This window comes from Rattus rattus, chromosome 2 (assembly GCF_011064425.1).
Source record: "Rattus rattus isolate New Zealand chromosome 2, Rrattus_CSIRO_v1, whole genome shotgun sequence".
Lineage (NCBI taxonomy): Eukaryota > Metazoa > Chordata > Mammalia > Rodentia > Muridae > Rattus > Rattus rattus.
The window spans coordinates 13,109,254-13,120,992 of record NC_046155.1 but is presented as its reverse complement, the minus strand read 5'-3'; the positions used below and the strand labels follow the sequence as shown (position 1 = coordinate 13,120,992).

The 11,739-nt window shown below is 38.6% G+C and overlaps 1 pseudogene; it reads left to right on the top strand.

Moving 5' to 3' along the window:
• Positions 1–808: 808 nt before the first annotated feature.
• LOC116891838 lies at positions 809–1,729 on the top strand (annotated as a pseudogene).
• Positions 1,730–11,739: the final 10,010 nt, after the last annotated feature.

Sequence of the window (11,739 nt, the reverse complement as noted above, 5' to 3'; positions counted from 1 at the left end):
CCTGCCACACCTATGACAAACAATCCCCCCATTTCCTTTCCTATTGTCTTTAAATTCCAAGCCATGGTACTGTACATATTTTAGAGGGCATCCATTTCTACACCCTTGTTATCAAAGAAAAAAAGTTTAAATAAGGAACTTGTGCTTAAAAACAGAAACAGAAATCTAGATTCTAGTGATGCTGTGTTCTTGCCAAAGCACACATGTAAATATATTTTATATTATCTTCAATTTATCTAAAATTATGTTTGGACACTGATACTTAGGAATCAGCATGGGTAAAATAGTATCAATGACCATAAGCAAAGACTGATATTTTGTATTTGAAAATATAAATAATCATTCTTTGTATGCCATAACTAAAGTAAAAACAATCAAAATTTTAATATAATTAAGATGATACAAGGAATGGACATCAAAATTTCCACTATACAGAAGTCCTTGGAAATCAAACAACAGAGAAGGTGCATTTTAACTGGGCTTAGAAATGAATTGGAAATCATTAACACATCACTTTTATCACACTATTAAATAATCTCAGTTTCTGTGCTTGAACTACAAAAAAATTAAAGTTAGAAAAAGAATCCATTAATAATATGTTAATTATTACACATATAACCCTCTATATAACTAATATATCAAATTTGATTTGGGAAAATTCTATTTTCTACACAATTTCCAAGTACTGATCATTGCTCGACCCATTATATACCCACACTTATGTATTTCTATTTTAATTCAACTTTGTTATCCTTGTGTTTTTCTTTTCCAATAGATGTGAACATTCTATGATTTAAAGGTAGAAAAGATGGAGAATAATACAAAAGTGACAGAGTTTCTCCTGCTGGGTCTCACCAGTGACCCAGTATTACAGCTTCCCCTATTCACATTTCTTCTCATCTACACCATCACACTGGTGGGAAATCTGGGGATAATCCTGGTGATTTTACTCAACTCTTGTCTCCACAGTCCCATGTACTTTTTTCTAGATAATCTGTCTTTGGTTGATTTTTGTTACTCCTCAGCTGTCATCCCAAACTCATGACTGGGCTCCTTATAAGAAACGAGGACATTTCCTATAATGACTGTGCTGCTCAGATGTTCTATTTTGTAGCCTTTACTAGTGTGGAAAATTACCTGTTGGCCTCAATGGCCTATGCAGCAGTATATAAGCACTTGCACTATGCTACCACCATGACTTCAAGTGTGTCTGTCTTTCTATAGATTCCTATGTATGTGGTTTCCTGAATGCAGTCATTCACATTGGAGACACTTTCAGTTTCTCCTTCTGTAGATCTAATGTTGTCCATCATTTCTTCTGTTCCAGCAGTCATGGTTCTCTCTTGCTTTGACAGACACAACAGTGAGCTGGTTCTTGTTTATGTAGGAAGCTTCAATATATTTTCCCCCCTTAGTTATTTGTACATCCTACACATTCATTTTTATTACAATCTTTAAAATGCACTCAAGTGCTGGATATGGAAAGGCTGTATCCACTTGTGCCTCACACTTCACTGCAGTGTCTATTTTCTATGGGACAGTCATATTCATATACTTGCTTCCTAGCTCCAGTCACTCCATGGACACTGACCCAATCGCATCTGTGTTCTACACCATGATCATCCCTATGCTGAACCCTCTGGTCTACAGTCTACGGAACAAAGAAGTCAAAAGTGCATTCACAACAATTTTTCAGGTGGCAAAATGGCCTGTAGTGCTTTATTTTTAATGTTGAAGGGTAAATAATATTTATTATTTTCTGCTACATGCAATTAATTTCAGAATGGATTCTCATATTTCTGTAGTTCTAAGATGTAGAGGTATAGAAAAATGAACTATATTGATCTCAGAAGCTTATGAGGATTTTTTTTTCCTTTTTGACAATAACCCTGTGATGGATATTTATATACTCTTTTAATTAGTGACTGCTTAGGTGTAATCCTAATATTAATAACATGTAGACGACACGTTCAAATTCAATAATAAACATGCATTAATATATTCGATGGTAATTGACAGCACAAGAAGAAAATTTTCATGTACATTTTCTTGCTGACACATTTTGAACCTTTGCTTTGGGTTTCAGTAACATTTTGCCTCTTGTTTTATAATTGGTCAGTGAAGATTTGCATAGATTATTTAACATGGATAAGCAAGAGCCACATATTACTACTGAAGTAAGAATTCATAGCACATGTCATAGAAGCATACGATAATTACATTATTTGCTTAAATGAATGATTAGATCACAGTGAATCCATGTGCATCTTATGCATTGAAACTAGGTACTTTTACATAAATACTTTATGTATAGAATGAGTTTTCTACAAAGTGACAGGCAGTTCTAAATCTTGAAATAAAAGAATTCTAAATATATGTCTTGTTTCAATACTATGGAAATTAGATGACTTTTTAGTAGTTCTGTGAAATATATTCTCTAGTCATTATCTGAATAATAGTTTCAAAGCTCTACATTAAGATTCAAAAAATTACCTGTAGTTTCCAGAAGGAAATTTGTCATTCCTTTGGGGAGGAAATTTATAGTAGTCTTAATACCATTTGTGAACTAGAAACTAATATAATAATGATGCAACACTATGCTTTCATATATTCATGCACATAAGAGTGTGGCCCCTGGCTCACATTGAATTTGCTAAGCTTATAGCTGCTTATATTGAAAGTCCCTGATATGTCCTTCAGTTTAACAACCCATGAAAAATTTCAAATAAACAAGTCCCCAATACATTCACGATAAATTATGTGGTAGGAACAGTATTAGAAATGGTTACAAAAAGCCTATGATGTGACATATTAAACATCATTTACTTACATTGGCATTTAAAATGAATTTTTAAGATTTCAATTACTTAATTCACCTTTTGTTTTCTTCCTTCAAATGCTTTCAGTAATCTCTCCTAATTCTTTCAAATCCATTTTTTCCTTAGCATGTATGGATCCTTATATATTCATTTGTGTGCTTGTTTATTTATTTATTATTTCATTTATTTTACACTCCAGATTTCATTTCCCTCCTGATCTACTCGCCCCACCTGACAGTTCCACATTTCATACCTCATCCTTGCCCCATCCACAATATCTCCACAAGGATGTCCCCAACCCACCCACCCCACCAGACCTCTAAATTCTCTGGGCCTCCAGTCTTTTGAGGGTTAGGTGCATCTCTGACTGAACCCAGACCCAGGAGTCCTCTGGTCTATATGTGTTGGAGGCCTCATCTCAGCTGGCATATGCTGCCTTGTTGGAATCCAGTGTCTGAGAGATATCAGGGGTCTAGGTTAATTGAAAATGCTGGTCCTCCTTCAGAGTTGCCCTCCTCCTTAGCTTCCTCCAGCTTTTCCCTAATTCAATCAGAGGGGTCAGTAGATTCTGTTCATTGGTTGGGTGCGAATATCTGCATCTGACTCTTTCAGTTGCTTGTTAACTTTTTTCATTTCTTTAATTAATTTTTTTCTTTTTTATTGGATTTTTTAAATTACATTTCATATGATATCCCCTATCCTGATTTCCCATCCATTAACTGCCTACCCAATTTCCTCCCATTTCTTCTATGAGGGTGTTCCCCACCTATCAAACCACCACTTCCCACCTCCCCACCCTGACATTCCCTACACTGGAGCCTGAGCCTTGGTGGGACGAATGGCTTCCCTCCCATTGGTGCCCAACAAGGCCATCCCTCTGCTTACATCTACAGTTGGAGCCATGGGTCATTCATCCATATGTACTTTTGGATGTTGGTTTAACCCTGGAGCCCTGGGTGGTTCAGTATTGTTGTTCTTGGGGATTGCAGACTTTAGCTCCTTCCAAACCTTTTCTCTAACTCCTATAATTAGAACCCCCAACCTTGAGAAAATGGTTGCCTGCTAGCATCCACCTCTGTATTTCTCATGGTCTGGCACAGCCGCTGTAGAGAAAACTATATCAGGCTCATCCCAGCATGCACTTCTTGGCATTAGCCAAGAACATTGTATGGGTTTCAGGCTTTATGCATGGACTGATCCACAGGTAGTAGGGTCAGAATGGCCATTCTTCCAGTCTCATGCTCCAAAAACATTGTTCCATATCTCTTCCTAATATTTTTCCCTTGTAAGAAGGACTGAAGTTAGCTGCACTTATTCATCCTTTTCTAGAGGTTCATGGTCTTTTGGATTATACCTTGATAATCCAAGCTTTGGGCTAAATCCACTATTAGTGTGTGCATACCATGTGTGTTTTTCAGTGATTGTGATACCTCACTCAGGATATTTTCTAGTTCCATCCATTTGCCTATGAATTTCATGAACTCATTCTTTTTGAATAGCTGAGTATTATTCCATTGTGTAAATGTACAACATTTTCAGTATCCATTCCTCTGTTGAAGCACATTTGTGTTCTTTCCAGCTTCTGGCTATTATAAATAAGACTTCTATGAACATAGTGGAGCATGTGTCCTTGTTATAGGTTGGAGCATCTTTTTGGTATATGCCCAGGGATATTATAGCTGGGTCCTCATAAGTAATCTTTCCAATTTTCTCAGAAACCACCAGACTGATTTCCAGAGTGGTTGTACTGGCTTACAATTCGACCAACAATGAAGGAGTGTTCCTCTTTCTTCACGTCCTCAACATCATCTGCTGTCACCTGACTTTTTTATCTTAGCCATTCTGACTGGTATGAGGTAGAAAATCATTGTTGTTTTGATTTGCATTTCCCTGATGACTAAGGATATTGAACATTTCTTTAGGTGTTTCTCAATCATTCGATATTCCTTAATTGAGGAATTCTTTGTTTAATTCTGTACCTAATTTTTAATGAGGTTATTTAATTATCTGGAGTCTATCTTCTTGAGTTCTTTGTATATATTGGATATTAGCCCTCTATCAGATGTAGAATTGGATGCTTTCCCAAGCTGTTTGTTGTAGTTTTTTCCTAATGACAGGACCCTTTGCAGATTCTTTACAATTTTATAAAGTCCTATTTGTTGATTCTTGATCTTCGAGTATAAGAAATTGGTGTTCTATTCAGGAAATTTTTCCCAGTTCCCATGTGCTTGAGGCTCTTCCCCACTTTTTCTTTTATTGGTTTGAGTGTATTTGGTTTTATGTGGAGGTCCTTGATCCACTTGGACTTGAGCTTTGTGCATGGGACTAAAAGTGGATCTATTGGCATTCTTCTACATGCTGACTGCCAGTTGAACTAGCACCATTTGTGGGAAATGCTGTCTTTTTTCTACTGGATTGTTTTAGTTCCATAATCAAAGATCAAGTTATTGTCATATGGATCTTTCACTTGCTTGGTTAGAGTCACACCAAGATATTTTACATTATTTCTTATTATTGTGAATGGTGTCATTTCCCTAATTTCTTTCTCAGTCTGTCTGTCATTTGAGTAGGGAAAGGCTACTGATTTGTTTAAGTTAATTTTATATCCAGCCACATTGCTGAAGTTGTTTATCAGGTTTAGGTGTTCTCTGGTGGAATATTGGGGGTCACTTAAGTGTACTATCATATCTTCTGTAAAGAGTGATATTTTGACTTCTTCCTTCCCAGTTTCTATCCCTTTTACTTCCTTTTGTTGTCTGATTTCGGCTAGGACTTAGAGAACTATATTGAATTGGTAGGGAGAGAGTGGGCCTCCTTGTCTAGTCCCTGATTTTAGTGGTATTCCTTGTTAATTTTTAAAAGTTTCTTCTCAAATACTCCTTCCCTTAAACAGATTTTTTCCTATTTCTTTTTCCCATGGTTGTAAAAAGTGAAAGATTTATTTTACATTTTTATTTTTCTATTATCTTTAATCTCTTTTTTTTTACAGTCCAGCCATTATGCCCCTCCTGATATATACTCCCATATTTCCTCATCTCATTACTCCTCCCTGTCTCCAAGAAGATGTCCCCACCATTTCATTCGTACCAGACCTCTCCACACTTGGACCTCGAGTCTTTGGAGGGTTAAGTGCATCTTCTCTCACTGAGGCCAGAAGAAGCAGTCCTCTGCTGTATAAGTGTCAGAGGCCTCATAGTATCTAGTGTATGCTACCTGGCTGATGGCTCAGTATTTGAGAAATCTCAGGGGTCCAGGTTAATTGAGACTGCTGGTCTTCCTATGAGGTTGCCCTCCTCCTCCTCAGCTTCTTCCAGCTTTCCCCTAATAGAACCACACAGGTCTTAAGTTTCTATCTACTGGTTGTGTGAAAGTATCTGCACCTGACACATTTAGCTGCTTGTTGGTCCTCTTCAAGGGCAACCAAGCTAGCCTCTTGTCTGTAAGCATACCATAGCATCAGTAATAGTGTCACAACTTAGAGTCTCCCATTATGATGGATTCCAATTTGGGTCAGTCACTGGACCTACTTATCTGCAGTCTCTTCTCTATTTTTGTCCCTGCAGTTCTTTTAGACAAGAACAGTTCTGGGTCAGAGTTTTTGACTGTGGGGTGACAATCCATCCCTCCACTTGATGCCCTATCTTTCTATTGGAGGTAGACTCTACAAGTTCCCTCACCCTACTGTTTGGCATTTCATGTAAGGTCTCTCCCTTTGATTCCTGAGGTTCTGTCACCTCACAGGCCACAGGTACATTCTAGATGGTCCCTACACCTCCTACCTCCTGAGGTTACCTGTTTCCATTCTTTCTGCTGGCCCTCATGGCTTTATTCCTGTCATTTCCAATACCTGATCGAATTCCTCTTTTCCCCTCCCCAAACCCTTTCCAATGCTGGTCACTCCCTCCATATGCCTCCTCTCCCCCTCACCCTGACATGATTGTTTTCTTCTCCCTCCCAAGTAGGATTGTAGCATCCTCACTTGGGTCCTTCAGCTTGTTAACCTTCTTGAGTCCTGCGGATTGTATTCTGGGTATCTGTAATTTTTTATTAATATCTACTTATTAGTGAGTATATATCAATCATGTCCCTTGGGCCTCAGTTACCTCACTCAGGATGATATTTTTTTGTTCCATCCATTCTTAATAGCTGAGTGGTATTCCATTCTGTAAATGAACCAATTTTTTTGTAATTATTTTACTATCATAATTAGAGGTAAATCCTCACACAGCCTACAAGTCAGAAGAAAACACACACGGAATGTACTCACTAATAGTGGTTATTAGTCAAAAAGTTCACAATACATATGTTACAATTCACAGACCATATGAAGCTTAACAAGAAGGAAGGCCCACATGTGGATATTTCAATCCCATTTAGAAGAGGAAACAAATTAATCATGGGAGGCAGAGGGAGGGAGCGCTCCTGTTAGGAGAGAGGAGGAAAAAAGGGGCAGGATCAGGTAAGGGGAGAAAGTCATTGGGCCAGGAGAATGAATAGAAATATCTAGCAGTGTGGAATTGGGGCCAGGGAGAATGTTAAGAAAATCACAGACACCAGAGATGTGAGAGGCACCCAGGACCCAATGTGAATGACCTTAGCTCAAATGCCCAACAGCGAGGAGATACCCACTTTTAGTAGATAGACATGCCAACATGCCATCCCCCATTTGAGGCTTGGGGCCACTCAACCATTTTCAAAATTTTTGACCCAGAATTGTTCCTGTCTAAGTGAATTGCAGGAACAAAAATGAAGCAGAGACTGAAGGAAAGACAATCCAGAGAGCAGTCCAGCTTGGTATAAATCCCATGTTGAGGCACCAAATCCTAACACTATTACTGATCCTGTGTTGTGCTTGGAGACAGGTGGTTATAATAGCTGTCCTCTGAGAGGTTGTACCAGCCAGCGACTGATACAGATGCAGAGACTTACAGCTAGCCATTGGACTGAGGAGAGGGACACCTATGGAAGAGTCAGAAGAAGGATAGAAGTAACTGAAGGGGATTGCAACTCCATAAGAAGAATAAAAATATCAACTAAACAGAACCCCTGAGAGCTCTCAGAGAGAGACACCTACCAAAGAGCATACGTAGACTGGTCTTTAGTCCATGTTATATATGTAGCAGAAGCCTGCATTGTCTGGCCTCAGTTGGAAAAAATGTGCTCAATTCTGTAGAAACTTGACGCCCCATGGAAGTGGCATGCAAAAGTGGTGAGGTGAAGAAGGTTGGTTAGATGGAGGAGCACCCTCTCAGAAGCCAAAAGGAGGTGTTATAAGTGAAGAACTTGTGTAGGAAGGACCAGAAAAGGAAACATTTGGATTGTAAATAAATAAAATAATTAAGGAAAAAGAAAAGAAAAACTAAATAAATAAATAAACACATTTTATTTTCTTTAATATTTATTTACATTCTACTCCTTATCCCCATCCCATTCTGACCTCTAAGATTTTCTCATCCCCCCCATTCTACAAGAAAATGTCCTCACATCCATACCGCACCCAACACCCCAGCCTGCCTCCCCATTCCATGGGGCCTCAAGTTTCTCAAGTGTTAGGTGCATCTTCTCTCACTGAGACTAAAACAAGAAGTCTTCTGCTGTACTGGTGTCTGGGGCATCGGTCCAACTATTGTATGCTGCATGGTTGGTGGCTCAGTGTCTGAGAGATCTCATGGATCCAAGTTAGTTGAGACTGTTGGTCTTCCAATGGGCTCACCCTCCTCCTTAGCTAGCTTCTTCAAGGATTTTCCTACTTAAACCACAGGGTTACACAGCTTCTGTCCATTGGTCTGATGAAAGTATTCTGTCTTAATCAGCTACTTGTTGGACCTCTCAGAGAGCAGCCACTCTAGGCTCTGTAAGTTCATCATAGCATCAGTAATATGTCAGGCCTTGGAGTCTCCCCTTGAGATAGGTCCCAATTTGGGCTGGTCACAGGACATTTTTACCCTCCATCTCTTCTCCATTTTTGTTTTTACAGTTCTTTTAGACAAGGAAATTCTGAGTCAGAATTTTTGACTGTGGAATGACAACTCCATCCCTCCACATGATGCCCTATATTTTTACTTGAGGTGGATTCTACGAGTTCCCTCTCACCACTATTGGGCATTTCATCTAGGGCTGGCCATTTGAATCATGGTTCATATACCTATCTGCTGTATTACATAGCAATAGTGATAAACAATATATGGTATTGGTACAGAGACAGACAGGTAGATCAGTGGAAAAGAACTGAAGACCCAGAAATGAACGCACACACCCATGGTCACTTGATCTTTGACAAAGAAGTTAAATCCATCCAATGGAATAAAGATAGCATTTCCAACAAATGGTGCTTGTTCAGCTGGAGGTCAGCATGCAGAAGAATGCAAATCGATACATTCTAATCACCCTGTGCAAAGTTCAAGTCCAAATGGTTCAAGGACCTGCACATAAAACCAGATGCACTCAAACTAATAGAAGAAAAAGTGGGGAAGAGTCTTAATCACAGAGGCACTGTGGAAAATTTCCTGAACACAACACCAATGGATTATGCTCTAAGATCAAGAATCAACAAATGGGACCTCATAAAGCTGCAAAGCTTCTGTAAGGCAAAGGACACTGTCATTATGACAAAGTGGCAACCAACAGATTAGGAAGAGATCTTTACCAATTCTACATCTGATAGAGGGCTAATATCCAAAATATACAAAGAACTCAAGAAGTTAGACTACAGAGAGCCAAATAACCCTGTTAAAAAAAAACACAGAGCTAAACACAGAACTTTCAGCTGAGGAATAACAAATGGCTGAGAAGTACCTAAAGAAAGGCTCAACATCCTTAGTCATCAGGGAAATGCAAATTAAAACAACCCAGAGATTCTGCCTCACCCAAGTCAGAGTGGCTAAAACATAAAACCCAGGTGACAACAGATGCTGGCAAGGATGTGGAGAAAGAGTAACACTCTTCCATTGTTGGTGGGATTGCAAAATGTTACAAACACTGTGGAAATAATTCTGGAGGTTCTTCAGAAAATTGGACAGAGTACTACTTGAGTAACCATCTATACCATTCCTGGTATATACCCAAAAGATGCCCCAACATACAATAAAAACACATGTTCCACTATGTTCATAGCAGCCTTAATTATAATAGGCAGAAGCTATAAAGAAATCAGATGCCCTTCAATCAGAGGAATGGATACAGAAATTGTGGTGCATCTACACAATGTATTACTTTTCAGCTATCAAAAACAATGACTTCATGAAATTCATAGGCAAATGGATTGAACTTGGGTGAGGTAGAATCTCAGGAATATCATCCTGTGTGAGGTAATCCAAGCTCAGAAAACACAGATGGTATAAATTCACTCATATGTAGATATTAGTCCAAAAGCTTGTATTAGCCAAGACACTATCAACAGACCACATGAAGCTCAAGAAGGATGACCAAAGTGTGGATGCTTCACTCCTTCTTAAAAGGGAGAAAAATATTTATAAGAGGGGAGTATGGAGGCAAAGTTTATAGTAGAGACTGAAGGAATGGCCATTTAGAACCTGCCCCACATGTGGCCCATATATATATACAGCCATCGAAACTAGGTAAAATTGATGAAACTATGAAGTTTATGCTGACAGGAACCAGATATATATGTCTCCTAGAGGTACAAGCAGAGCATGTCAAATGAGAATCGAGTACTGGCAGTAAACCATTGAACTGTAACAGGATCCCAGTTGGAGGAATTAGAGAAAGGACTGAAAGAGCTGAATAGTCTTGCAACTGCATAAGAACAACAGTGCCAACCTACCAGAGCCCCCAGGTATGGAACCACTACACAAAGACTATACATGTACTGACCCATGACTCTAGCTGCCAATGTAGCAGAGGATGACCTTGTTGGGCACCAAAGGAAGGAGAAACCCTTGGACCTGCCAAGTTTGGACCCCCAATGTAGGTGAATGTTGGGCTACAGTAAGATGGGGTAGATTGGGAGGGGACACCCTTATAGAAGAAGGGAAGGCAAAAGGTACAGGGGGGCTTTTAGACAGTAAACCTGGAAAAATAAAAACATTTGAAATATAAATAAAAATATCCAATAAAAAAACATAGAAGAGAGAATCTCAGGGCCACGAGAAGATATGATAGAAAACACTGATACAACAGTCAAAGAAAATATACATCACAAAAAGCTCTAAACCCAAAATGTCCAAGAAATCCAGGACACAAAGAGAATTTCAAACCTAAGGATAATAGGTATAGAAGAAAGCAAAGACTCCCAAGTTAAAGGGCCAGTATCTTCAACAAAATAATAGAAGAAAACTTCACTAACCAAAGGAACGAAATGTCCATAAACATTTAAGAAGCCTACAGAACTCCAAATAGATTGGACCACAAAAGAAATTCCTCCTGTCACATAATAGCCAAAATATCAAATGCACAAAATAAAGAAAGAATACTAAAAGCAATAGGGGAAAAGGGCAAAGAAACATATAAAGACTGACCTATCAGAATTACACCAGACTTCTTACTGGAGACTATGAAAGTCAAAAGATCCTGGGCAGATGTCATATAGATCGTAAGAGAACACAACTGCCAGCCTAGGCTACTATATCCAGCAAAGTTCTCGATTAACATAGAGGGAGAATCCAAGATATTCTATGACAAAAACAAATTAACATAATACCTTTCCAAAAATGTAGCCATACAAAGGAAAATTCATGGAAAATACCAACACAAGGAGGGAAACTACAACCTAGAAAAAGCAAGAAATTAATCTCCTTGCAATGTAACCAAAAGAAGAGGGACACATAAACATAATTCCACCTCTCAATAAAAAATAACAGGAAGCAACAGTCACTATTGCTTAACATCTCTCACCATTAATGGACTCAATTACCCAACAAAAAAAGACATAGACTAACAGATAGGTTACTTAAAGAGGACC